The 25,824-nt window shown below is 37.2% G+C and overlaps 1 long non-coding RNA gene across 4 annotated transcripts; it reads right to left on the bottom strand.

The window, feature by feature from the left end:
* Nucleotides 1-4,121: 4,121 nt before the first annotated feature.
* LOC136047672 (uncharacterized) lies at nucleotides 4,122-24,782 on the bottom strand. Of its 4 annotated transcripts, none has more exons than XR_010622121.1 (5): nucleotides 24,706-24,750; nucleotides 21,306-21,348; nucleotides 7,174-7,296; nucleotides 5,268-5,440; nucleotides 4,122-4,303 (listed from the first exon to the last, which is right to left on the bottom strand). It is a non-coding gene; the product is annotated as an uncharacterized LOC136047672 (long non-coding RNA). The 4 variants fall into 4 exon arrangements; XR_010622118.1 differs by having other exon boundaries at nucleotides 4,122-4,294; XR_010622120.1 differs by lacking the exon at nucleotides 21,306-21,348 and having other exon boundaries at nucleotides 4,122-4,294; nucleotides 24,706-24,782.
* Nucleotides 24,783-25,824: the final 1,042 nt, after the last annotated feature.

Raw genomic sequence — 25,824 nt, 5'->3', positions numbered from 1 at the left:
GTTTTGCCAGCATTTTGCACAGGTCCTCTCTGTTTCTTTGTCTACAGCCCTGGCATCAGATTCAGTGGCAATCTTCTTTCAGTAAGTAAGTAAATAAATAAAATTGTGAAACCAGTAATAGCTAAGAGTTGCTTAAAGTCAGATCTGCGGTGTTAAATTTCAGAATTTTCCTGAAAGATTGCAAATTTACAGTAAATGCAGCACTGAAAACAAATATTTTTCTCATATAAAGACAGTACTTTATGAACATCTGACCATACAGATTGTCTTAGGCATTTTACTCATTTTCCAGGAGCATAAATGAAGATGATTTCATGCTAAATAAAAAAAAAAAAATTTTGTTCTCATCTGTAGGCTCTAAAAAATCAAGTCCATTAAAAGGTCTGTAAGGGAATTGGCTTTTCAATGCAGTATTCATTAATAATAGATCCTACTCACAGGGGTAGTCATGTTAATAAACAGATTGCAAGAGGAAGATTTGTATACTTTCAGGCAGATTTTGTAATATAAGATTTAGGGATATGAATGGAAGCTTTGAGCCAGTTACTAAGAAAATTGTTAGGCCAACTAGAGTACATGAGTACATTAGCCTTACAGGAATGAAGATGTGATTAGATTCTAGGTTTCAGTGCAGAGTTTCACGTGCTTGCATGCATTTCAAGGGATCTGTGAGAAAAGATAACTAGATTCAGGTGATTGTGTCCATTCAACGTATTCTAATTCATCTTCATATTTGCACAGTCTCAAGGTACTGGGTCTGCAGAGCACACATCTGCTGAGCAGTGATTTGTTTTTTTCCTTATTCTGGATGTCAGCTGGAAATCATAATTTGTCTTTGTATAAGAAAAGGGGAAGGGAAGGAAAAGAAGGTTGTTGCCCTTGGGGTTTGCACCTCCTACAGAATCCTGACCTCAAAGGACAAAAGCTGAGAACATGAAGCTACTTTGAGCTAACAAGAGATGTGCTTGGCCATCCTCTCCCATCAATAATTGTGTTTGTACGTAGCTATTTATGATTTAACACGTGGGTCTGCCTCTTCTGCATAACCTTATTGTGTGGCTCATCCTTAACAGGCTGAGCATCCTGCTCTGGAAAACAATACTTTTTGTTTTACCTCAGTGGTAGCTACTCACTGTGCAATAACAGAGATCATTTGTTACGCAACACATGGCAGGAATGGGCAGGACAGGAGCTGAGATCTCAGTAAATTCTTCAAAGGCTGCCACAGTTCTGTCTCCAAAGCGGTTGTTCTTCCAATCAAAGGCACACACACAGCAATGTATCTAAGAAGCTGTAAGATTTGTGGTTATACTTTGATCCTTAAAAACTCTAGCTAAGAATTAGCTGAAATCAGAAAGGATGGGAATTTATAAATTATTAGCTTTTGTGTCTCACTGACGTCAGAGTCAAATTTTCCATGGGTATTGTTAGATAAATCTCTACCCTTAGGGTTCAAGGCATTTTGCTGTATTTCAAACTGATGTTTAATTTTGTCTGCTTTGGCTGTCATGTTTCTTCATAACATTTAATGAGTCCATGATTACATTACCATCTCTCATCAAGAAAGGTCTCCTTTTTATAGTAAAAATTTCCACCCTAAATTAATCTCCAGGAAAAAGAAAAACAACAGTAGTTTACCTCTATATTCTGAATTAATGACTGGTGAGTTAAGGAGATAAAGTAATTAAGCATCTGATGGCACTCAGCTCTTTCAAAGAAAACCTGTCTCCCATAGTATCCCATCAGTCCTTAGGACTTAATGTTTACTTTATTCCAAGGGGTTTCAGTTTTGAATTTCTGGGTTTTTTGCAGTGTCAGGCACAGTGGCATCATGTTCCATGAATGTGACTACGCCATAGGAATTTATGGAAATGAGAACGATAAAGTTTTCAGAATCAGAGTGCCCTCAGAGCCACACATTACTGAGTCAGAGAGAAGCATAGCTGCTGCTGAATTGCAAGTACAGCATTTGGTAGCACTCTTGATGAAGTTCAGGTATGTGTATCTAAAAGCTTCAATTGGAATAAAAGCACTTTTTTGAAAAGCATTATCTGTGTAATGCTTTGGAAGTGACTAGACAGGCAAGTCGATCAGCTGGCAGTATGAGCACAGTGTTACTGAAGTGCTAAGTCATGCTTATTATGTGCCCATTCCTTTAGGAATTTAGCAGGAGGACAAGACACGTGTCCCTTAAAATATGTATTTGACCTTAGTAAAAGACAACCTACTTCTATAAAACTGGTCTGCAAAGTAATAATATTCAGGTGAACAATCTGCACTGTTTCTTCTGAAATTCCGCTGTGTGGCCATCCTTCATTACTTCTATTAGACTTGTGTCTCCTGTAAAAGAATATTCTGTTGACATAGCTAGCATGAGCCTTTTCAGGTAATAGGAGATTAATGTCATTTAAAATACAATAGCCGTGAAATCTCAAGGTGACTTTTTTATAAAGACTGCAGTCTGTAAGTCTGACACAGTCAGATGAGCATCTGCTTTACTTGAAGGGAAATAAGGAGTGTAGGAGTCTTCTCTGAATTATAACAATGCATTTGCTTCTTAAATTTGAAGCAAGCTGCAAAACACATTGCAGCCAACAAGTGGAACAGCATCAGTGAATTTGCTAAATCTTACACCAATGTTTCTTTCATGTTAGAGCAAAACAATGTTAGTGCTCGAGTTGTAATAAACCACTGCTTAATTAGGGCAGAAACAACTCGTTTCTTTTCTTTTGAACTAATTCCTAGTTCAATTTCCCCAGCTGTAAAACACTTATTAAAGAAAGTTTAGCAGCTGTACTGTTCTCTGAGGCATGAAAAATCTTGATTAAGGTCTCTATACTGGAATCAGTGAAGCTTAAACCTTGATATACTGGGACACAGGGAAGGTGCAAACTAGCTTTCTACACCGTAGTGTCCTGCTGACCGATCCACAGAGATCTGTTTGTTTTGGGCTCTGAAAAGCAGCTTGCTAGACCTCCTGCCTCTGCGATATCACGTTATCTGTGCCCATTCATCTGCAGATTTGAGAGCAGCAAGCAAAACACTGTGCCCGTAGAGTAAAAAGGCAGGATAGTCCATGCAATGTTTGGGGCTGGTCTTGTGACACTGCTGCTTCTGACAAAGAAGAACGTGTCTGTCTGGGAGATAAATCACTTTAAACTTTTTATAGTCAGATGTTGGATTTGAGAAATACATTTTAGCTGCGCTCTAGTTGCTATAACAGTGCCTCATGTTTTTATTTCAGCCACTCCCTGAACTAGACTTGAATACGACTTAAATTGTTAATGCAAAGGGATGAGTGATAGAAGCAAGTTGATTGTGTTGATGAGTCATGTTCAGCTCTGAACCAAAATGGTGAAAATCTTAACAAATTAATTGTCCTACATAGGAATAGTCAGTCCTTTCAGCTCTGTAACGGGGAGAAGTTTAGACTACACCATCTTTGAGATTGTTTCATCTCAAGATGAAACATCTTAAAACATCTATTTTTCCAGCTGTTGCGGTGACAGAGACTTTAATGACTTTTCCAAGAAGCTGCAGAGATTAGTTCAGGTGTGTGAAGTTTCTGATCCAGATTGTCTTCAGCAGCACTCTTGAGAATTATGCTTTCTTGCAATGGTCTGCTCTTTTTTTCTGTGTGGAGGGCTGAGGGAGGAAGACCTAAAGATGATCCTCTAATTATTCATGATTTTTGCTTGTAGAATTTTCTGCAAATAAGTATAACCTGGCCTAGATATATCACTGAACCTGTCTCAGTTTAATGAGTCTGTCTCTACAGTGACATAATGAGTAAGGCATACAACTTCTTCAGAGAAATCATTTTCTTCTTAATCCTGAATCTTAAGAAATTACCAGTTACTTTACCAGCTAGTATTTCTCTTTTTTACCTATTAACCATTTTTTCATAGGGATATACAACTGCAAAGGCATTGCAGTCAACAGAATACAGAAGGAAAAAAAATGGCACCCACAGCATGTGTCATGAACACATTTGTTTTGTTTTCAGACTGTTAGTTTGTGCAGATTGTACTCCTGCATTTGTTTTTAATTATTTTAACTAGTGTACATCCACATCCATGTTTTGTACACAGTACCTGGCATTGACTGTTAGCTGCTACAGGCAGAATGGTATTGCATTACAGAATTAACAGTTTTCATTCCTGCATTTTTAATATTATATTTTCCATTTATTACTAGGATGATCTATATGGGACTTTCATCTAGATCTGAAAAGTGGGGGAAAATCTTCATGTAGGTTTTGGTTTTTCATTTGCTTCATTTTATTTATCAGCCCCTGAAGCAACTGAAATATATTTAATTGCTTTTCTACCCATCACCACTAATTACAAAATGTAAAAGAACATTATAAAATGTGGGGAAAAACCCAAACTCCCTGAAACATCCAGATTACCCTGGAAGAGATTCCACCTGCGCTAGCCTACAAGCCTTCTTTGAAACTCCCAAACTGCTGTATCTCCAAGGTATTGCAAAATATCTTAGCAAGGAAAGAAAGGATAGCAGGTGGAACAAGGCCACCTGAGCAAAGCACTGATTGGGAGATTGCAGTTATAGAATCCAGAATAATGTAAAAACATTTTTTATGATTAATGAAGATTGTGTAATGAGTAACTAGGAAAGAACAGTTAACACCTTTGCATTGTGGCTATTTAGGTGTAATTGGCTTTACTGAAATCACATGGCTATAGCGTTTTATTTGTATAACCTTGTCTGATTTACTAAAAATCGCTGGGGTGTTTTTATAAGTTTGTTTCTTTTTTATTAAAGCAGAGAGGCTGACTCATTGTTCTTAACACATCTGTACGCAGAAAGTCTCTGATGTGCATGTCACCATCCGAATTCAGTGAAATATTCAGAAGGAATGAGACTATATGCTTCTTCAAGTGTAGATGATGGCAAATTCAGGCCTTTGTTGCCATGCTATTCATAAGAATATTTTTTCTGATATATATTCTAATTATACATGGAAGTTTCACTGTCCTTTCTTGGGTTTATAGAGTAAAAGGTTTGAGGCACTATTCGTCTTCAACATCATTCAGAAGTTTACTGGTCGTTGTTGCTGCTAACAGCATCAGAGAACACCATTACAAAAACACAGATTTCTTCATCTGGACTGTCAGCCTGCTATGCCATTGTGCATTTTGATCCAGCCATACATCATGAAGTAGTGCAGAATGGGATGTTCCCTTTCAGCTTTTATAGATGAGGTCTGCAGGAAAGCAAATGCTTGTGCTGGCTAGCTAACTCACTTCCATCCTGGCAATTCCTTCACTCCTATTTTTATCCCATCATTTTGTTGCTGGCATGTCCAACTCCCTGCAATGTACAGGAACACCACATCTACATCAGGTTGACCAGGGACGTAATGACTTCCACCTTGGAAGGAGTTTTTCAGCTGTATCTATCTGCATCAAAATAGAAGCTAAAAAACAAAGGAAAAACAATAAAATAAATCTACCATAGAAAAAGCACATTACAGTTAGGGTGTAATTTTTAAGCAGAGTGCAGTAACTTAAATACACAGTGCTTAAACACCCAATACAGAAAAGCTTAAAAACAATTAGCTATTATTTGTTTTCTGGAAAAGAAAGCTAGTGTTCTAAGCTCATTTGAAGGAGTTATGAATATTCCAATTACACTCTTTCTCCTTATTGTTCTTTCATACCACTTCCCCTTTTCCAAATATGTTAGAGGACTGATGTGATTTCCAAGAGCAAATGTAAACTATTAGGATTGCTTTCTGTTTAGTAGTTTTGTTATCATTATTTCATTTATGATTTATAAATGAAAGTTAGCTGGAGACACCAAGCTTAAATTATTTCCCAATTGTTGTTTAACATGAACAAAAATTAATAGCCGTGTTCTTTTGGCTCAAAGATGCACTGTTTATACTAAGGATGAATTCTGTTGACTAGATTGTACTTAAATGTACCCTGTATGGGAAAGGCACTCTCTGTGTTCACAGGTCATAAATATCCCTAAAGGCAAAACCTAGGAGAGGGTAGAATTAGATTAGATGCCAGGAAGAAATTCTTTACTCAGATGATGATGAGCTCCTTATTTAACACTTGTTTTGTTATCTATTTAAATAAGAAATACAAGTTATTCAGAAAATGTTATTCAAAGGAGTAATGCTTAGAGGTGAGCTCCTCTTTTATTTTTTTCTCCCTATTTATCACAATTTTCATCTCCATTCTGAATGTCATAGTCTTTCCAGATATATGAAAGATAGAAATAAATATTTAAAACTCAGATCTCCCTATGAGCTGTAGCAATACTATAGCTAACATTATGAGAATCAGCTAAATACTGAGGGCAGGATTTTGAGTATTGAAAAACAGGTTATATCTGTAGAGGTGGATAAATGCCATGAGTTTCAGTTCCTTACTTAACTCACTGAGTGAGTGACCTTCCAGTGATCAGACTCCTGTAAGGCATGTCATATTTTGCATCCAAACTCTTCAAGTGAAGAGTTCTCAAATATTTCAAGTTTCGCTATTTGAGGCACAGTACTAATATTAACTCATACCAACAACAATAGATCCACCCACTTCAGACAGGCAAATAGACACTACAGCATACACAGTGACATGATTGCATTAGGGGTTTGAAAAAATTTTGTTAGTCTAACATCTAATTAATTGGCCCTTTTCCACAAGTACATTAAAGATTTTTTTTTGTAAGAAATTGGGAAAACAATTATAGAATTTTTGTGATCTTGTGTGAGCTGGTTTCACTGGCAAATGCTGGAAAATTAGTTTAAAAATTGTTAAGGAATTGCTCTCAAGTAACTTATAACCATTTTCATATGATGGAGATCATAAAAACTAATCAGGAAGAGAACTAGTATTCTAGCATTTGCTTTCATCTGCTATAATCAAACTCATTCATGTAGAATGAAAAAAAAACCCTGAAATAATATTATTATTGTAGAACTGCAGCTCTCACTGTCTTTAATTTAGTAAATACTGTTGACAATAAACTTACATCCTTATGGTGAACCTGCAGGATGAAGGAAAGCTAGAAGATATTACATGAAGAATTACAAATGTTGAGACTGTACACAAATTCATATTAACACCCCTCCAAGCTGGAGCAGCCCAGTTCTCACTAGAAAACACCAGGATGTAAGTACCACCAGAACTGTGAGAGTACCTATTAGAACTGTTCTTTTTCGGTGGCATCCCACCATTGTTTTTCATCCCAGGGTATTCTCATGTGCCGTATTCACATTTCGACAAAGAGGGATAGGTGAAAAATACTGGAGACAGATGAGACCTGATCTCAAATAGAGCAGAGGAAAAACTAAGTTACTTGGTATATTTATAGCTGGTGCTGAATCAGTTATAGAGACAAATGAAGACACGCACATTCAAATGATTTTTTCCTAGGGATGAATTGAAAGAATTCAGCAGCTAGGCTTATAGGGGAGAAATAATGCTTAATTCATTATGATGAAATATTCTGAAGTGTTTGCCATGGTAACTTGTTCTTTGTAGACAAGAATGTATGGTCAACCCCAGGGACGACTTGTCATCTCCTTTGTTATACTCAAAATCATTTTCTGTAATTCTGAAGCACAGATGACTTGGTCATCAGCAGTGTGTATGCTTCTGTGTGACCAAGAGTACTTTGTAACCGAGACACCGGGAAGATTACATTTTTCCTTGATGTCTGCACTGAGTTTAATTGATCAACTTCAGGGTGTTTTTTTTTCCTCTGTAGGAGATAAAGGAACTATATATGAGTAGCGTGTTTTTTGAAGAGTAAAATATTTTTCAAGTTTATACTTTAAGGTTCATTTGGTCTTTGATTGGTACCTCCATAGCTATGTGAACTGCACTTCTCCAATTCACCTTGCTTCCTCAGAAACATGGTGAAGCTTTAAATGTGGGAATGAGAGAACATACAGGATATGATTATCATCTGCGTTAGTGCAGCTTTGATGAGGAGAATAGGTTGTATTTATTAACAGTAGTTTAAGACCTGTTTAGCACACCTACGTAGTGCCACCTTACCTTCTGGATGGGTTGCTGTAGGTATGGTGCTGTAACTGCTGCACGGAGGAATTAGCAGAAGTGTAATGAAGCAAAATGTTTGGAGCACTTAGGTACAATATTGAGCTGTAAGCTGTTCCATCATAATGAAGTGTGCTGATTAGCTTGCTCTCAAGCGAAAAGATACCCCAAGAGAACCTTTAATAATATAACCCATGAATGAAAAGTGAGGAGAAGAGGGCTGCTAAAAGGCTGATTCTATCTACGGTAGCTTATGCACTTACACCCCCAGACATGTTATCCTATAATAATGCGAGTTTATAGATGTGCTAGTTGCTGTAATTTCATGATTGAAATATGTGGCATACGCACCAGCCATTCCCTAATGCCTTACAGGCATTCAGCACATACTGTTTCTTTTACTGCTGCAAATGACAAGAATCCATAGTGTTAAACTGATCTTTTTCTTACTAGTGTTCTGTGAAAACTAGCAACTGGATGAAGAATGCGTTATTCCTCACAAGCACTGCTCACATATTTCTTATACTTACTACTGCAAGTTGAATTTTGAATCAGAAGGCAAATTGACAGTTACAGATCTTAGTGGGATCCACATTTAAGCATCCATTCTTACAGCAGAAATATACTGTAGCATAATAGCCACAAGCTTTAGGGGACTCTACATTACTTGCAGGGTTAACAGGAAAGCAGCAGGCCCTATTTTCCCGTAGTACAGAAGTTGCCAGAGCAGCAGAAATATTGTTTTCTTTCAATGATTAATATGTTCAATAAAAGTGCAGCATCTGCTGCCAGTTTTCATTAACAAATAAATGAAAAACAAACCCGCGTGGTTGGCAGGGTGTCTGGGGACAGCTTAAACAGGACCAAGCTGCTTTAGATTTCAGCTATTTTCTTTAGGACAACAGTGTGGAGCACTTTCTTGTTTATAGGATAAACACAGGGGATTGAGGCGATCTGTGTTAGCACACAGGAGTGGTTGCTAACCCATAACATTGTGCAGAATGCAGAAATTCCACAGCATGCTCCCTTGGGAGTCGCAGGCTATAATCTTCTTGCATGTTGGTTTCAGTGTAAACAACAGTTAAACCATCAGAACAGACAAGCTGCCAGTAAAACTTTGATAAAGTATTAGTTCATTTTCCTTCCTTCGTAATCCAAGTTCAGCAGGCTCAGAGCTCAGACTCTATCAGTTCAGAGGATATGTGGTATTTTGTACCACTACAGTAGTCTCAATTCCCATGAAAACAGGGTTTATTTGTCTTGCTGACTTTCTCTTCCACATTTTGTCTTTTTCACCTTTGAATTTTATTAGTTGGTTCCACCTCTAGGAGAGGGGAGAAAGCTGTGTACAACAGTGTCTCTCTGTAGAAAAAATCGAGGTGCCTTCACACAGACATCACAGGATCCAGACTGCAGTGATGGCTTGGGAACCTAATGTTTTAAATAATGCTTTAAAATCTGATGAGTACTCTGAGCTTCATGGCGATGCAGAGAAACTAATTGTACCTTCAACTGTACCTATGATCTATGCTGATACCAAGGCAACCTTCCCTATAAATGTTAGATAGGAGACTAATTCATCTGTAGTGCTGTTCCTATAAAATCAGCCTCTCTCAATTATACTCTCTGCAAAGAGCAAAGTGCCTCCAAGTAGAAGACAGTAAGCTAGATTTCAGCTATCACAAAGTCTTAAGAAAGTATGCTAAAAAACAGTGAACTTAGCAAATATTTGGGATTGGATTTACAATTTTCCACAACATGACATTAATGCTTAGTATAGACTTATACTCATGTTATTTGTATGGTCACATACTGAAGAGAATTTCATGCTATTGAGAGCAGAACCTAGCTCTTAGTCATGTAAATATCACCAACTTGCAAATGTGATTATTTGTTAATGAGCAGACATCCCTCTACATTTCCACTGCATCACACTTTTCGATCTTGTATTCATTCTACAGTGATTAAGTTCCCTGTCTAGCGTGACTCATCAGTCTTTCCAGGTATGTACAGAGTGTGCTGTGCAGAATGGTGCATTGAGCAGGTGTGGCGAAGGACAGGGTAGTTCAACTAAAAGGAAATTGAAATGTATTTTAAAAGAGAATGTACAAATACTTCAGTGTTTGATTTCCAGGGTGGTGATTAATTGTGAACTGTGAGATAAGAACATACAGGGCAAATAAGAGCAATAGCCGTTTGTTATATCGTGTAGTAGATTCACCTCTGGTTTAAGCTGGCTTTTGGTGGTATGAACCAGAACACAGGGACTCTGACAGTGTGAAGAGAAATGAAAGCCTGAACTCCCTCTCTGCTGAATTCTTAGGGCTGGCTAGCTGGACAGTGAGGCCACTGATCTCAACAGCACACACTGGCTGGGATTTTCAGGAACTCTGAAGGATTGAAAATGTTAGTCCTGTTAGGTATGGTGGTGAAAAATTAAGATAAAATCAAAAGTGTAAACTGTAACCATGCTAAAGCGATTCCTACTCATTTACCTGTACCTGCTTGTGCTAGAGAGCAAATCCTGTCTTGTTCATACACTCTGAGTTAGGGAATAGTGAATCACTGTATTTACCCTGAACTCAAATGTTGGTGCTGTGATCTGCAGACTCAAATGCTTCTGTGTGTCATCACACTTTCTCCAGGTTTCACCTGAGCTAGGCTAAAGAGATAAAGAAACTTGGAGCTTTTGCCTCTTTCCCTTGGATTTATGAAATCAGTGTATGCTCTGGTACAACTTGCAGTCCCAGCTAAAAGCAGTAAAATTTGCTGTGTTCCAGGTCATAAATTGGGGTGAGATGGCAGTGCTGTGTGATGAGGCTTGCACAATACCTGTGGAGCTTATACCCAACTCAAGGTTTTGCTATTAATTCCTCCCTTCCACAAACACTAAATTCACGTCTCATTCATTTTCCTCTCTCTCTCCCCTGAAAAGAACACCTCCAGTTCCATAACCAGAATCCTCATTCTAGACAGTACAAAATAGCTTGAGAGTAATACAGTGAAGCAACATCAACTCTGATATGAGGCTGTGTATGTACCCCTTACCCTGTGCCTTGCACCACTAGAAAATGAAATGGGCTCCTGGCCTGAGCATTCCTACTGTTATCTAACTCTCACTGTATTTCATGTCAATTATTAACATCAGCAATGATAGAAATCTTAACACATGTTAAGAAACAAGACTCCAACATCATTTTTGTAACTCTGTCTTATGATCTTGGTTTTTTTTTTTTTTTGAGCCTGCCTTTCTCCATCTCCCTTTTTAAAAGGTATTCTCATAAATGGACGGTTTGGGACTGCCAGATTGTTTTCAGACTTTGAAGGACAGGGCACAGAAGCTGTTCACAATCCTTTTCACTCTCCAGCCAGATATGTTGCTCATTATATATAGGCCTTTTGTTTATTAGTGATTGCCCCACAAAGGTTTTAACAGAAGCTAGCAGACACCAGATTGTGCTGAACTTCTGGATCACAGCATATTTATAGATACATTAGGGAAGTAATTTAAGATCTTGTCTCACATAATGCTTTTCCAGTGAATTTCAGGCCTAGTGATGCTGATTTTCTCAAGGTAATAAATAATGCAATGGAGCACCTACTATATTCTAACAAAGTGAGTGTTCCAGTTACATAAGCTCGGGGTCAAGGGGAGGGATGTGTATTCCAGGCACTTGAAGTGAAGCATGAATACAGGGGGCTGATCTGGCTATACTCTGCTTCCAGGGCAGGCTTGGAACAGCACAAGCTGACCAGAAAGTACTTAGGGCTCTCCAGCTGAGAAGGCTCAATGTGTATCCGGACCCCAGGAAACACTAATCTTGGTATAATGTGCACTGGGGATGGGGAAAAATGTAACTAGAGCTTTGTCTTTCTGCTATTCCTGTTCAGGCAATGCAGATTTAAGCTTTGACATCTGGCAAGTGTCAAAGCAGATTTCTATCTTAATGTTCTCCAGGGTTGGGTCTTGGGGACTGAGCATCAGGGAGCCCAAACCTGCCACTTGACACACTTTCCCTGCTTTCTCAAACAAAATATACCCTGAATCTCACCAAAGAGAGACTAGGGAATGAAAGAGCAGCAGGACTAAGCTGGTGCTGTGCAGGCAACTAATATAATCACAGCATCCACTACTGAGTATCTCACTCCTACACTCCTTTACTACCTTAATACAATTGCATACATGCAAAAGGGATCCTATCATCTTTCTTTATGTAATTGACTATTGCTAGGTACCTGAGCGGATGAAACAGAGATCTGCTAGGGGAAAAAAAAAATAAAATTAGAAGCTTTACAACTGAAGCTTCCCCAGCTTGGTGCAGTCCTAACAGAGGAGCTGTGCTAGCATTGCAGGCGTGATCTGGTAACTTATTCTAAAGAGTTACAGTGTGTTACTTTTTCTCTTTTCCTTTCTTAACTAGGAAGAAAGCATCCAGGACTAATCCTTAGATATGAGTGCACTCATCTTTGCAAGAAAACTGATCTCTGTGTTGGAATTCTGAGAGAAGATAGTGTGCTAAACATCAACAGGGCTGTAGGATGCTTCTGTACAGGCCGTGCGTTGAAGAAAGCAGCAGCATTAAAGAACCAGTGATCCCAGCATTTAGACTTCCTACTTGTAAATTCATAGGAATTATGCAATTGCAGAGCCCACCTGGATTAGGAAGCATTGGATTAGAGTATACATGTTGGCCAAATTCTGAGTTTCTTTTTATTTGTTTGGGTTTGTTTGTTTGTTTTTAAAGCTTGTGTTACTTCTGTTGTCAGAGTAGAATTCATCTTTTTAGATGTTAAAATTTCCAGTTTTCTGCAGGGCTTAGCAACCTGGTGAGTTTAGTATGTCAGTGGTGGCTAACCTTGGCAAAAAAATGTCCCTCGATTTGAGCATAATGGTGGTGTTAGAAAACAGTTTGAATTTTGCAATATACTGCAATTGTTAGAAAGATGTTGAGAAGCAGAGATCATAAAAGTACTCTTATGTAAGTTCCTCTTTAATTAACAGGATTTATGATGAAACTCTTACTGATATCGAGAACAGTTCCAGAAGGAATTATTTTGAAGTGAGAGGGATTTCATTTTAGAAAATCCAATGAAAAAAAAACCAAAAGAAGTGGTAAACCAATAAATGGAATCTCCATCCCTGTAGCTACTCAGAAATTGTCTGTTGGCAGCCTGCTCTAGGTGACCTTTCTTGAGCAGGGGGGCTGAACTAGGCAACTTCCAGAGGTCCCTTCTAACCAAAACCACTCTATGATCCTTAACTATTGGTAGTAAGTAAAGAAGTTGATAAAACACAAAAATGATAGTATTACCATTCCAATTCATTGCTTGTTGAGACTATTTTCAGCAGTTCAGATACAAATGTTTTGAAGGTTATGCTCTATGGAAAGTGAATTTCTTAGGAACTTTCGGGTTTTTTTCCCCAGTTTGGTGTGATAATTAAAATTGGCATTTAACATGCACAGTGTTAGCTGGAATGTAAATATCACTGTATCACCATTTAATGTGGCTTAATGTTACATGATAATGTGGGAGTGAAAATAATTTTGCAGTGGCTTATAATAAAGCCCAGTGTTTTTAATATGTAGAAACCATAGCAAGGTCAGAGTAGTATCTATATTGCTTGAAACAAAGATAATCTAGGTTTGACATACTTGTTCTTTTTGTTGTTGTTCTTTTGTTGTTGTTGTTTTTAATAAACATAAAACATTAGAAAAATGTATGCTGTTCACAATTGTAATAAGGCAAAATGCAGTATCTGCCTGGCATCAGGTAATAAATATATTGTCGATAATCTCTGTTCAAGGAAATTTACTTAATCAAAGCCCTTAACTAACCTTGGATGCCTCACTGAGATTGTGGCAGATGTACTTCTTCAATGAGCTGGAAAATATATTACAGTGTATGGTTTCTGTTAGATTTCTATATCAGTTTATAACTGTGATGTTAGTTATATAGTTGTATGGTTGAGTATTACTACCATTTGAAAATGTGGTAACTGAGACAGAGGCTTTTTTTACTTTATAAACATAGTTACGTGGCAATAACAGAACCTGAGGCTGTACCTGCAGCTGACAGCTTGGTCTCCAGAGAGCACAGTGTTGCCATCCCTAAGTCACCTGTGCTATGAAAGGCATATGTGGTGCCATGACCATGATCCTGTAGATCTCAAGAATTTTTAAGGCTTCTGGGAACTGTTCATCTGGAACATAATTTTATCCATCATCCACACTCAAGGAAGGAATTTAAAAGGGGAACAGGCAGAGAGAAATTCTATTGAGGTGATCAAGGACTTGGAGTGCTTAGCCATAGCATTAAAGACAAAAACATGTTTAGTTAAGCAAAAGAAAGGCAATGCTGAAGCTAGCAGACAATGTTGGCATAGGAACCAAAACATAAATTGGCTAAGAATAGTTCTGCAATAGAATTTTATGTAAGGTTCTTTAGAGCAGAAAAATTCTGAAACAGTCTTCCAAATGAAGGTAGTGATAGGGAAAAATGATCTTATTTCAAGATGTAGTGTAATATTTCTATGAAAGGGTGATATGAAGCTGTGCCATGCAAGGCAATTGTACTCAAATAGTCATGAGATCAGTTTGCAATTAGTGTTGCTATAAACCTAAATTTCTTTGTACCATTTGAAAACGTGAGCAGAATTATTACCTATTGCAGCCAAGAATTTCAGTATCACAGACCCTAGGAACTATGAAAATGTTGAACTGGTTGCTTGCAGTAGATGTTGATTAGGTAAGGATAAGCAGTGTGGCTGCTACAGCATATGGGTCTTACATTTGTAACCCTGCATCATCTGCTGCTGAGTGTCATGAGGTGCTACTAAGAGCAAAACAGGGGAGCTAATGTTGCTGTCATGAGCTTCCCTCATTTTTTTTTGCCTATTTCTTATGATTATTGTTTATCGTGATCTTGATTTTATGTTCAGAGAGTGGACAAGGAGATTGAGTATACCCTCAGTAAGTTCGCAGATGACACCAAGTTGGGAGGAGGTGTCAATCTGCCTGGGGATAGGAAGGCCCTAATCCGGAGAGACCTGTTCAGTTTGGATTGATGAGCTGAGGCCAATTGTATGAGCTTTAACAAGACCAAGTCCTGAGACTTGCATTTTGGTTACAAAACTGCTGTGCATTGCTACAGGTTTGGGGCAGTGTGGCTGCATGGAGGAAAAGGATCTGGGGGTGTTAGTTGATAGTTGAGCATGAGCCAGCAGTGTGCCCAGGTGGCCAAGAAGGCTTATGGCATCCTGGTTTGTATCAGAAATAGTTGCAGTCAGCAGAACCAGGGAGGTGATTGTCCCTTTACACTCAGCCCTGGTGAGGCTGCACCTTGAGTACTGTGTTCAGTTTGGGGTTCTTCACTGCAAGGAAGACATTGAGACCTTGAAGTGTGTTCAGAGAAGGACAACAAAGCTGGTGAGGGGTCTGGAGCACAAGTCTTAGGAAGAACAGTTGAGGAAACTGGGACTGTTTAGTCTGGAGGAGGCTCAGGGGAGACTTGATGGCTCTCTACAACTACCTGAAAGGAGGTTGTAGCGAGGTGAGGGTCAGCCTCTTCTCCAAGGTAACTAGCAATAGGTTTTGGTTCCTATGCCTTAAGTTGTGCCAAGAGAGGTTCAGGTTGGATATTAATAAAAATGTGACATTGAATGTTATGGTTTAGTGGGCATGGTGGTGATGGGTTGACGGTTGGTCTAGGTGATCATAGAAGTCTTCTCCAGCCTTAACAGTTCTTTGATTCTATGGTAAAGGCACTGGAAGAGGTTGCCCAGAGAAGCTGTGGAATAATACTTCCCTTGGAAGTATTAAAAACCAGACTGGATGGCATTTTTGGGCAACCTCATCTGATGGGAATTGGCCCTACCCATGGCAGAGGAGCTGGAGCTAGGTGGTCTTTAGGGCTCTTCCCATTCACACCATTGTATGATTCTAACATATGCTGCTATAACAGCCTGTTCTTTCTTAAATTATTATTACCTTCATATAAAGTAGTTCACAAAAGACTGAGACTATGCTGCCCTCTTGAGGCTGTCTAATATACGTCCTGAGCTTGGGAGTTTTTGTTGCTGCAGACAAAATATTTTAATAAAATCTGTTTTTTATAAAAATATGCAGATTATGCATGACCATATCAAAACGATCTCCATGTTTTGGATGTTCAAAAGGAACTGGGCATGTTCCCTTGCAAAAGTCTGTCTTAATTTTTCCACCTTAACTCAAGAATTTCAGGGATCATGTGCACAAGTGCCAGTGGTTGGGAGTAGAGCCTGATAGAGTTGTTACATTAACTTTTTTCTATTTGGATTTGAGCACAGTCTGAATGAGGAATTCAGGCAGTTAGAATATAGTGTTGCCACGCAAGTGCAAAGTTTAAGCAGTGGAGAAGGAAGACACTGTGTGCCAAAAATCACTGTTGATAGCTTTTTTAAAAGCATAAAAAAAACCACGACTTTTTAGAAGAGCAAAGTTACTACAAATGCTCTGTGTAATAATGTCTATTATATTAATTGCTTAGCATGAGGCTAGATGGACAGTGGTGGGAGTGCAGTGCAGTAGGCTGCCTAATTGCTCATTTTTCATTTATTGCTCTGGGAATTGATTTATAGTTCAGCATGTTCATCAGAGACAAACAGAAAGGGACAAAAAGGTCCCATGTGTTCCTGCACAGCCGTAAGGCTTGGATTTGACATGACAGGAGAAGATGTTTTGGCCATCTGTCTTACGTCCTGATCCCAGTGCCTGTGCGGTTCCAAGGAGTTCCTAGAGAAGATGAATAACAGCATCTAGAAGCAGAAATATGCTGGGAGTGATTTCTAGTGGCAGAAGATTTGGCAGAGCTCCTCCTGCCTTAACTGGAGGCAGAGGTTTCCTTTTGTTCATCTAGTTCTAGAATATTTGTTGCCTGTCCCTAAAGGTTGATTTCAAGCCTCAGCTGTGTTGATATGATTGAAGGTCATTTGGTGACACGTTTCAGACTGTCTGCTGTGCTTGGCAGAAAACAATTTGTTGGCCATGAGGGGGGGGAATTACTGGCAGTTATAATAATATGCCAAAATGAGTATTGCATTATAAATTTCCATTCCAGCTGGTCATAAAGAAATCATTGGTCCTGTACTCCATCTCCAGTCAAACTATCGTGACTAAAAATTAATAGTTGTACCTCACTGAGCAAGTACCCATGGAATAGCTAATGGAAATGATCCTCAAAACCACTCCTATTGCAGGGACAAGTATTACTAAGCATAGGAGAAATAGTTATACTTGATATCATCTGAAACTCCTTAGACTATTAGACACAATCAAATAGAAAGAAAATCAATGCTCTTATCTGGTATTGCTAAAATACTTGAAAATATCCAATAGAACATAGGCATTTCTTTCACAGGTAGATATAAATGCTTCTTAGCCAGTCTTTCAGTATGCAAAATTTCCAGGCCTTGAGAGCTTTGCTTCTCTGGGTATAATCAAGTTTTCTTGCAAGTTTTCCGGCACATGTAATGAGTAAATGCCTCTACAAATAAGAATTGGAATAAAAGATACACAACAGTACCTATAGTTGACTGTGAAAGAGAACTTACTTTTTCACATCTTCTGTGGTTGAAAACCAAACATTATTATTTAAATACATATTTCCAGATCAGGAAATACACTGTAACCACAACTAGAAACCATGAAAAAAAAATTGTAGAAAAAGAAGAAAAAGCTTTGTCTTCCAAGAGTGGAATCATGTACTTAAAAATGATTTGACAAGCAGGACTGTTGACACAAAAAATGTAAAATTGAATCCTATTTACTGACACTGTCATTTCTGACAAATGAAACCTTTTCATGTGGAGAGGACTTAACTGAGAATATCCTCTTTCCTTTCTGTAATTCACGATAGATGTGCTTTCCCCTTCAAGGTAGTATACCTCTTCAGCTTCTTTCTTGCCTGACATAAACCTCTTCAATTGCATTGTGCATAACTTTGTAGAGACCTGCAAACTGAAAATACTGTCATATATCCTCATGCCTTGGGGTATCAATGCAAAACTGTGGCCCAAGAAATACTGAATAGGGAAAAGACCTATCTTCCACTGCCTCCTATTCTCTTGTCATATTGCTGTCATATGTACCTTTTTTAGAGGCACATTTATTGGCGAGGAGAAAAGTAGATAAAAAGAAACTAAGGGGGCATTAAAGCTGTTTGTTACTGTTCCTTGATACCACTGGCATCGCTTTGTCAGAGGAGATGGTGGTGCACATAGTGAACATAAAAGTGCACGCTGTTAAAAACATACTCAAAAGGCCACCCTGAATCTGGCAACTAAATCTGTGATGTTAGTAATAAGTAAAAGGCAAAAGCAAAATGCCACACAAACAAACAAACCCTCAGTGTCTCCTGATGGATGTCTTTATTTGTGAGTGCAGAGCAGACTGAGATGCTCACTATTTACTGAAGTGTAATGAATGCTTTGGAGCACTTGACTAACATGTCATGGTCAGGAGCTGGTAGCATAGTGTTGGAAATGTGCACCATAAACTGCTGGAGCTATTTTACTCTGGCACTGGGTAGTGATCAGTACATAAAAGAATAAATACTGGCTGGGATAAAAGCGGCACTTTTGATATCCTCACAGGGGTATCAAGAGGATATCCTGCTTTCTCTAATATAGATATATGGGCTATTTTCAAAAGATTTTGACAGCAGAGAGTTCTGGGGCAAATTTTAATACTGTTGCAAACATATAGATAGCTTCTTTATGAGCAAAATTTCTGGGAGAGCTCTCAGAACTACGGATATGACAACTGATAACAAACATATTTCTAAAAACATCTACCATGTATTTTGTGTCTCTGCGTCAGCTCAGTTCTACAGGAATTTGTTTCTTTGAGGTAACATATACAGGCAGTCAGTGCATAACTTTGTGAGCCGGGTATGCTCCTGATGACATTTTACCTGTAGCTTCTTGGCTGCACCTTTTGGTTTTTCTGTGCGTTATGAGATATTCCAAGTGCAAATTTGTCAACACATCTCACATTCAGAAACTGTTGTAGAGCTGATATTGAGATTCCTGCACTTTCCATATTTGTTTTATTGGTTTCTCGAAGTTCATGGAAAGTGCTAGCATAGATTTCCAGGTTTTCCTTTCATTACCATCAAATTAACATTAAACAGGGATCGTATTCATGAATGCTTCCTTTTAATTTCTGCTGTATTGAAGAGCTTTAGATTCCCTGTATATTTGTGCATTATGTTTCAGCCATTATGTTCTGCTGTCCTCTATCCATCTCTTATTCTCCTGGACTAATGTGTTACAGTCTTATCAGGAATGCTCAAGCCTTTGTATGTTGTAGAAATATGCATCAGTAAACAAAAGCAGTAGCTGTGAGTTCTGCATCTATAAACTATGTTGTTTTTATACTACTTTCTTTTTTTAAGATAAAATTAAACCTAACATGCAGTTTAAAAGCTTGCTCAATTTCATTTCACCTGAAGCCGTATGACCTTGAACTTGGACACAGATTTTGAGCAAAACAAAGTAGGTCTTGACTGAGGAAGGAGGAAATGACTTTGATGATTCAGGAAGGACACTTGCTGGTGGTTCAGAGAGTACACATGGTCATTCAGTAAGAGCATGCTTTCACCGGAACCAGTACTGAGCAAGATGGGAGGCAAAGGTTTATTATTAAAGATGCTGGCCAAAGTGCATTTTTTTCAAAGACTTGCATGTTCTCTCTTGTTCTAAATTATAAATGATGCCTCTTTTCTATATTTGCCTTTTGGTGTCCAAAGTAGAGAAATGCATCAGAATATAAAACAAATTAAGTGTAAAGCATTGTTGTATTATTTCCAAGTAGCAAGTTGTTTCTGCCTAAGAATTAGAGGAATGTAAACAAGAAGAAATTCGAGCCACATACATTTTTGATGAAATTACTGAGGTTTGATGAGAGCAAAATTCTAATTTTCAGGACAAATTCCTCTAAAAGTACACACATGTGAAGATGTATGTATACATAATGTAACTTGGGCAGATTTAGCCATATTTTCTGGGCACAAGCTAGGTTTTGGAGGTCTTATTGATAGTGTTCATAGGTATTGCAGGTTTCTTAGCAGCCAGTATTCCATAACTAGAATTTCTTATGCAACTAGTTTTTTTATAGATAACATATTTTACATTGTTAGAGAAATCTTTAGATAAATGCAGTTAATAATGGTACTAAGATACGCGTTCTATCATCTCAAATTCAATTTCTTAGCAATGGATCATTTTCTTTTATTTAGTTTAATTCTTCTACTTTATATGTTGTATCTGAAGTAGCACAATTTCAGGACTTTCAGATATTCAGAGACTTTTGCTTCATATGTAGATTGGGTACTTTTCAGGTAACTGAGACTAAAATGGTGAAAGATGACATATACAGTGAATAGACAGTGGTGTATGTTCTTCCTTAATCTGTCATGGGCATATTTCTATAAGGGGCAGAAGTTCCTGAGGACTTTAACTTCATTCCTTAACCATAAGCAAAAGATAGCAAGAACAAAAAAAACCCAAAACATCTGCACAGTACAAAATAGATTGTCTTTTAAAGAAGTTTCTGTCTCTTGAAGGTAATTAGAAATGTAGCTGGAAACATCTTGCATGATCTTTCATGTGGCTTCCTATTATTCCTACCACACTGAGCTGGTAGTTGTATTGATTTCCATATTCTGTGTCAATATCAAACTGGGAAATTAAAAGCGCAGCTTTGCTCTAACAATGACGGTACATTTTACTTTTTTATCACTTTGGTCTTTGTGTTGTGCATCGTCATAGCTTCTTAATTTAGATGCAGAATAAGGATTACAGAAACATTGCTTCTAACATTAGTCACACTGATCCAACTCGGATAAAAATCAGGGAGCTGGATTCCTTTTCCGTTATATCAGCTGGCTTTCCTACAAGGTTCTCGATGGTAACATGTGGGAAAAGAATCTTTCATTGGCACGGAGATGCTATAGGAGTCACTGTGACTTGCAGGTCTGTCCTGGTGCTGGTAGTTTTCCTTAACTAGTAAGTACAGGTGGCTATCTAATTAAAATTTTAAGTCAGTTTATGCAGTCATGTTGATAATTCCCCATGCAAGTTGGCATATTCATTATTTGAACAAACTAGAACCTATTTAAAGTATCAGCTTATCAGTTAAGAGCTTTCTGCAGTGTAAAGTTGTTCAAGTTTCACTATAAGTTTTTAATTTAAAGTTTTAAATCTAGAAAAACGATTCTCTTTAAACATACCTTTCAAATATTAGATCTTGATGAAACCCCATCTGTAGGTGACCTGAAGGGCATGGTGAGGAACAGACTTTTAGGTTGTTTTGGTAACAAGCATATCACCAGCAATGGCAAAACAGGACAGATTGAACTTATAAACATTACATCAGAACTGCTGGTGCAGATAACATGTTTGCTAAACTTCTCAAAATGAGCTGATACCACAAGTCATCTCCTTGTGATCAGCACTAGGACTATTTCCTGCTAAGACTGGATGGTGGACTGGTAAGTTACTGCTTGCCCAAAATATTGAACTGTAAAAGTGAAGCTATCTTTATTTTGTGTAAATAAGCACTAACATTCTCTCCTGAAAGGACAAAGCAAGGTTGCGAGCAAATGCAAATAATGGAAAACACTGGTCTGCTAATGGTTAAGACATTTAAAATTGATCTGCTATTAAGGAAATATTATATTGGTAAGCATGAAATTCATACCTTTCAGCCTTTTCAGACAACGCAGTATGTATATTTTTAATTGAGTGAAATTGGGCATTTCTATTTAAATAGAATCTCTTATTATGCTACAGGATGTATCTTAAATTTTGGAAGCTAAAAATGCAGTAGATGTAGCACTCTGTGAAATAGGATAGAAGCTTGTTTGAGTTTTGCTGTGTACTGATTATCCTCTTCTAAGATTACTCCCTGATGTTTAGGAAGCTTGTGAAAACAAGAAAAAACTGCATAAAGAGTCCAGCTAATTAGGAGAGCAGGGATAAAAACAATGTGGATAAATATATACAGAAAACTAGGGCAGAGCACTTGCCTCCATTTACAAATGGAAATAACTTGAATTGGTAGTTGCATTCTTTTAAAAGTTCAAAAGTATTAAAGATTTTCAGTTTTTCAGTGCATCATAAAGCCAGACTATACTGTCATGACATTATCTGTACCAAAGATTTGTCTGGGAACTAACATAATCAAATAGAACAGCAACCACGTTGGATAGTGGTATTTGAGTTGCAGAACAGAAAAGAATTAATATTTGGTGTGAAGAAAAGTAACCCTTAAACTTTTGATAGTAGCACGTAGCTTAAATGATCCAACTGTTTGAAACTTATTTCAAAACCTATTGTGGAAGTAAGGACTACTTCAGCTTTTACTTTTTTCACTTTTTCTAAGCAAGATAATATTGCCTCTGTTCTCTGTGCTGCATACCTCAGGTAGCTCCATGTTAATGCAAGCAACAATTCAATACGTTAGCTTTCTACCAGAACTTGGAAGTCTTTATTAGCAAAACAAAATGTCATTTGATGAATTTGTTCTAAATAGGAGAACAGAACTGAGTAATGACCTGTTACTATATACATTGAATATGCTGAAAAATTACATTTTTACATGCAATTTTTATGAGATTACAACTAAGGGAAGTATGTGCTGTATGAACTAAAATCTGCCTCCATTCAATTTAATTTCAATGAAAGAAATTGATCATTTAAGAAAAGTAACTACTTTGAATTCTATGTCCTTATAAAGATTACATGCAAAATTGTTGGTAAAATCTTGATAAAATTGAGAGTTTTTTTTTTTTTTGCATAACTGAAATGGGGCACTTTTTCACCTGGTGATCTTCTTCCATATTTATGAGATTTATGTACTTGAAGTGAAATGACCCTACAGTCAGTCATCTTTCTTGTTTTCAGTCCTCAAATTGTTATTTCAATTACCTTAGGTTCAAAGTATCTCAAAAATCCCCCACCTTTCCCTACTGAAATAATAGGAAAATAGCATCTCTTTTTTTCCTTCCCCCTGCAATTTGAAATAATTAGTGTGCAGAAAACTAAGCATATTTTACTTCATTATTTTTAGAGTCACAAAGAAATTGAATATTTGTTCATTGGTTTATTAAAAGGATATAGACAGAACACATTCCTGATCTGCAAAAAGCACACACTTCTTGTAAGTTTCCTCCAGAAAACCCTTTTAACCAAAAATGAACTAAATTGATTACAGAGGAGTTGTGTTACCTCCATAGGCACAAGAGATTTGTCTTTACATTTTGTTCAAGGTTCTCACTCTACAATGTCTTGCTTACAGCTGTAAATGCTATCTTGAATTTTTCTGTCCTTACAATTGTCTTTTTCCATTACTTGACTAAACGTTATGGTCAGAAAAATCACAGTATTTGCATTCTAAATCCTATCATACTTACATCTAGCATGAGAAAAATGCATTATGTCTAATCAGGGTTTCAGTTACACTCAATCACATCACTCCACATGATTAGAATGGATATGAACAGCACCACGTATAAAGAAAAAGTGAGAGAAGGAAAGCTAAATTGCAAATCCAAGAGTGTAGATAAAACACCAGCAGTGTTCTGTGACTCCATCTGAAAGATCAATGTATATGCAAGGCCTCATTTTGAGAAAGCAGCACTGAACTTTCCCACAGAACCGAGAAGAACTAAAGTAGTTTCTTATTAATTGGGTTAAGTCTGAAAAACACACTCTTGTACATTTAAGTGGTGGTGTCCCCTTCCTTGCCTGCCTGAAAAGAAGATGAGAATCTTATATTCTAAGAAGCATTGTGGTTTACTTTTCACACTGCCTCCATCAAGACAAACTGTCTTAGAAATTACGGTCAGTAGCACAACCATTAATACAACTAAAATAAAACTCATGGTACTGCCTTTGTTAGGTACTTGCAAGTAGAAGAGATTTTGCCTTTGGTGTTACAAATAGGCTCATAAAGTAGGAAACACAAGAAAATAAATATGTAAAAATTATATAGACATTGAAAAAATTAGAAAAAAAATTAGATAGAAATTGATTCTTTCACTTAGAGAAGAATGAGACTAATAAAGAAACAATCTTAGGTATTCTTAAACAAGAGAATGAATGATTATCAACAAATAAAAACTGCACCATAATTAGCTTCTTAAGTATAGATTCATGGCTTAAGATTAAACAATATTTCTTATGCATCACTGAAATGTAAAAGTAAGAAAAAACATCATCACCACACATGTATCTTCATGCATTAGGAAGCATTTATAAATCAGAGCACAAAATGTGCATCACCTTCCTTAAAAATAAATATTTCCTAATCATTTTATTTTATCTCTCCGGTGCTAAAGGTGTGTTCCTAAACCCCAGAATTACAAGTAATACCAGAATTATTTTCTGCTATTCCCTTCCCATCTTTCCTCTCAGGCAGTAGATTTAAAGCACTGGTTAGACTGAAATTTCCTGAGAGTATTTTGCATCAGGAGTATTCACACTTGATAATTAGCTGTGCAAAATAATCCAGAATCACTTAAAATTAACCTTCCTGACTTTTACTCCAAATACATATCCACAGTTCTTGTTGAAATAGCTTTTCCATAGATTCATCCAGTAAACCATAATGAAATGTCATATGGTCACCTGTATCATTGCACGATGCTATCCCAAGAAACAGGGCTTTCTCACAATGAGCCTGGTGGATCTCTGCTCTGGGATTTATACAATGCAATAAAAAATGACAAAAAACACAAATGCAAATATATTTTAAAATATAATATTAGCATTGTCAACATAAAAGACTTTATTTACTGCCCAGAAAGGAAAATATTCAGAATAGTGTCATTTGTTTCGGGGAATGCACAAAAAAGTTTCAACAACTAACACACAGTGTTTCTTTGCAAAATAGCCCTTTGCATGATGCTGAAGCTGAAATGGTTTTTGCCCAATGGTATCTACATTCTTGTTAAAGAAGGTCATTCATCTCTATTGTGACTACTCCTTTTGGATTACCTATCTTTGTCTTTACTCAAGTCAAATAGTAAATAAAAGTTATCTGTTTATATAGATTAGAGGTTAAATTGTTATTGTTTGTCATATTTCATAGAGAGGTAATGTCTCTTACTGACCTTCTCAGAATTTCTTTGCCTATGAAATAAGAGCCATGCATTTGTTCCAGGCAGACGAATTTGCAATGAAAAAGAAATGACACTCTTCCTAAAAAGATAAAGAGTTATGTACAGAAGCTTGTGTACAATGAGAAATCTTGATAAGGAACAATTAATCCTGTAGTGTTTTGCATATTTACATCATGCTGTGTCTTTGATAATATTAGATGGAGAAATCATAGAGAAATAACAGTTTTCATTCTTCAGTTTTTAAGGTTGTCTTCTGAACATAGTCTGGAATTTGAAAAGCACTGAAGATAAAAAATAGATATGGCATATTTTCATTCTTTTGAGTTTATGTAGTAAATACAGCTATATGAATAAACAAAACCAACAGAATATTCTTTTGTTTCTTCATTTAAGTAGGTGTAGCCAAAGAAAAATCATCAGTGTAACAGCCACTCAATGTAGTGTACTATAATTGCAGTAACAACATATTCACACGCTAGTTAATGACAGTACATCTGCAATGTACCCTAAATTAATAAACACCTCAGAAATAGGTCCGCATGAGTTGCTATAATGTTTTAAGCCACAAAAGTAATTCCCAACTAAATATGGTATGGAAGCTTCTCATCAGAATTAAGAGAAACTT

This window comes from Cyrtonyx montezumae, unplaced genomic scaffold (assembly GCF_038088225.1).
Source record: "Cyrtonyx montezumae isolate F1298 unplaced genomic scaffold, pur_monq_1.0 scaffold_18, whole genome shotgun sequence".
NCBI classification, from domain to species: Eukaryota; Metazoa; Chordata; class Aves; order Galliformes; family Odontophoridae; genus Cyrtonyx; species Cyrtonyx montezumae.
Note: the sequence above shows the minus strand (reverse complement) of the source record. Positions and strands in the feature narration are given on the sequence as shown.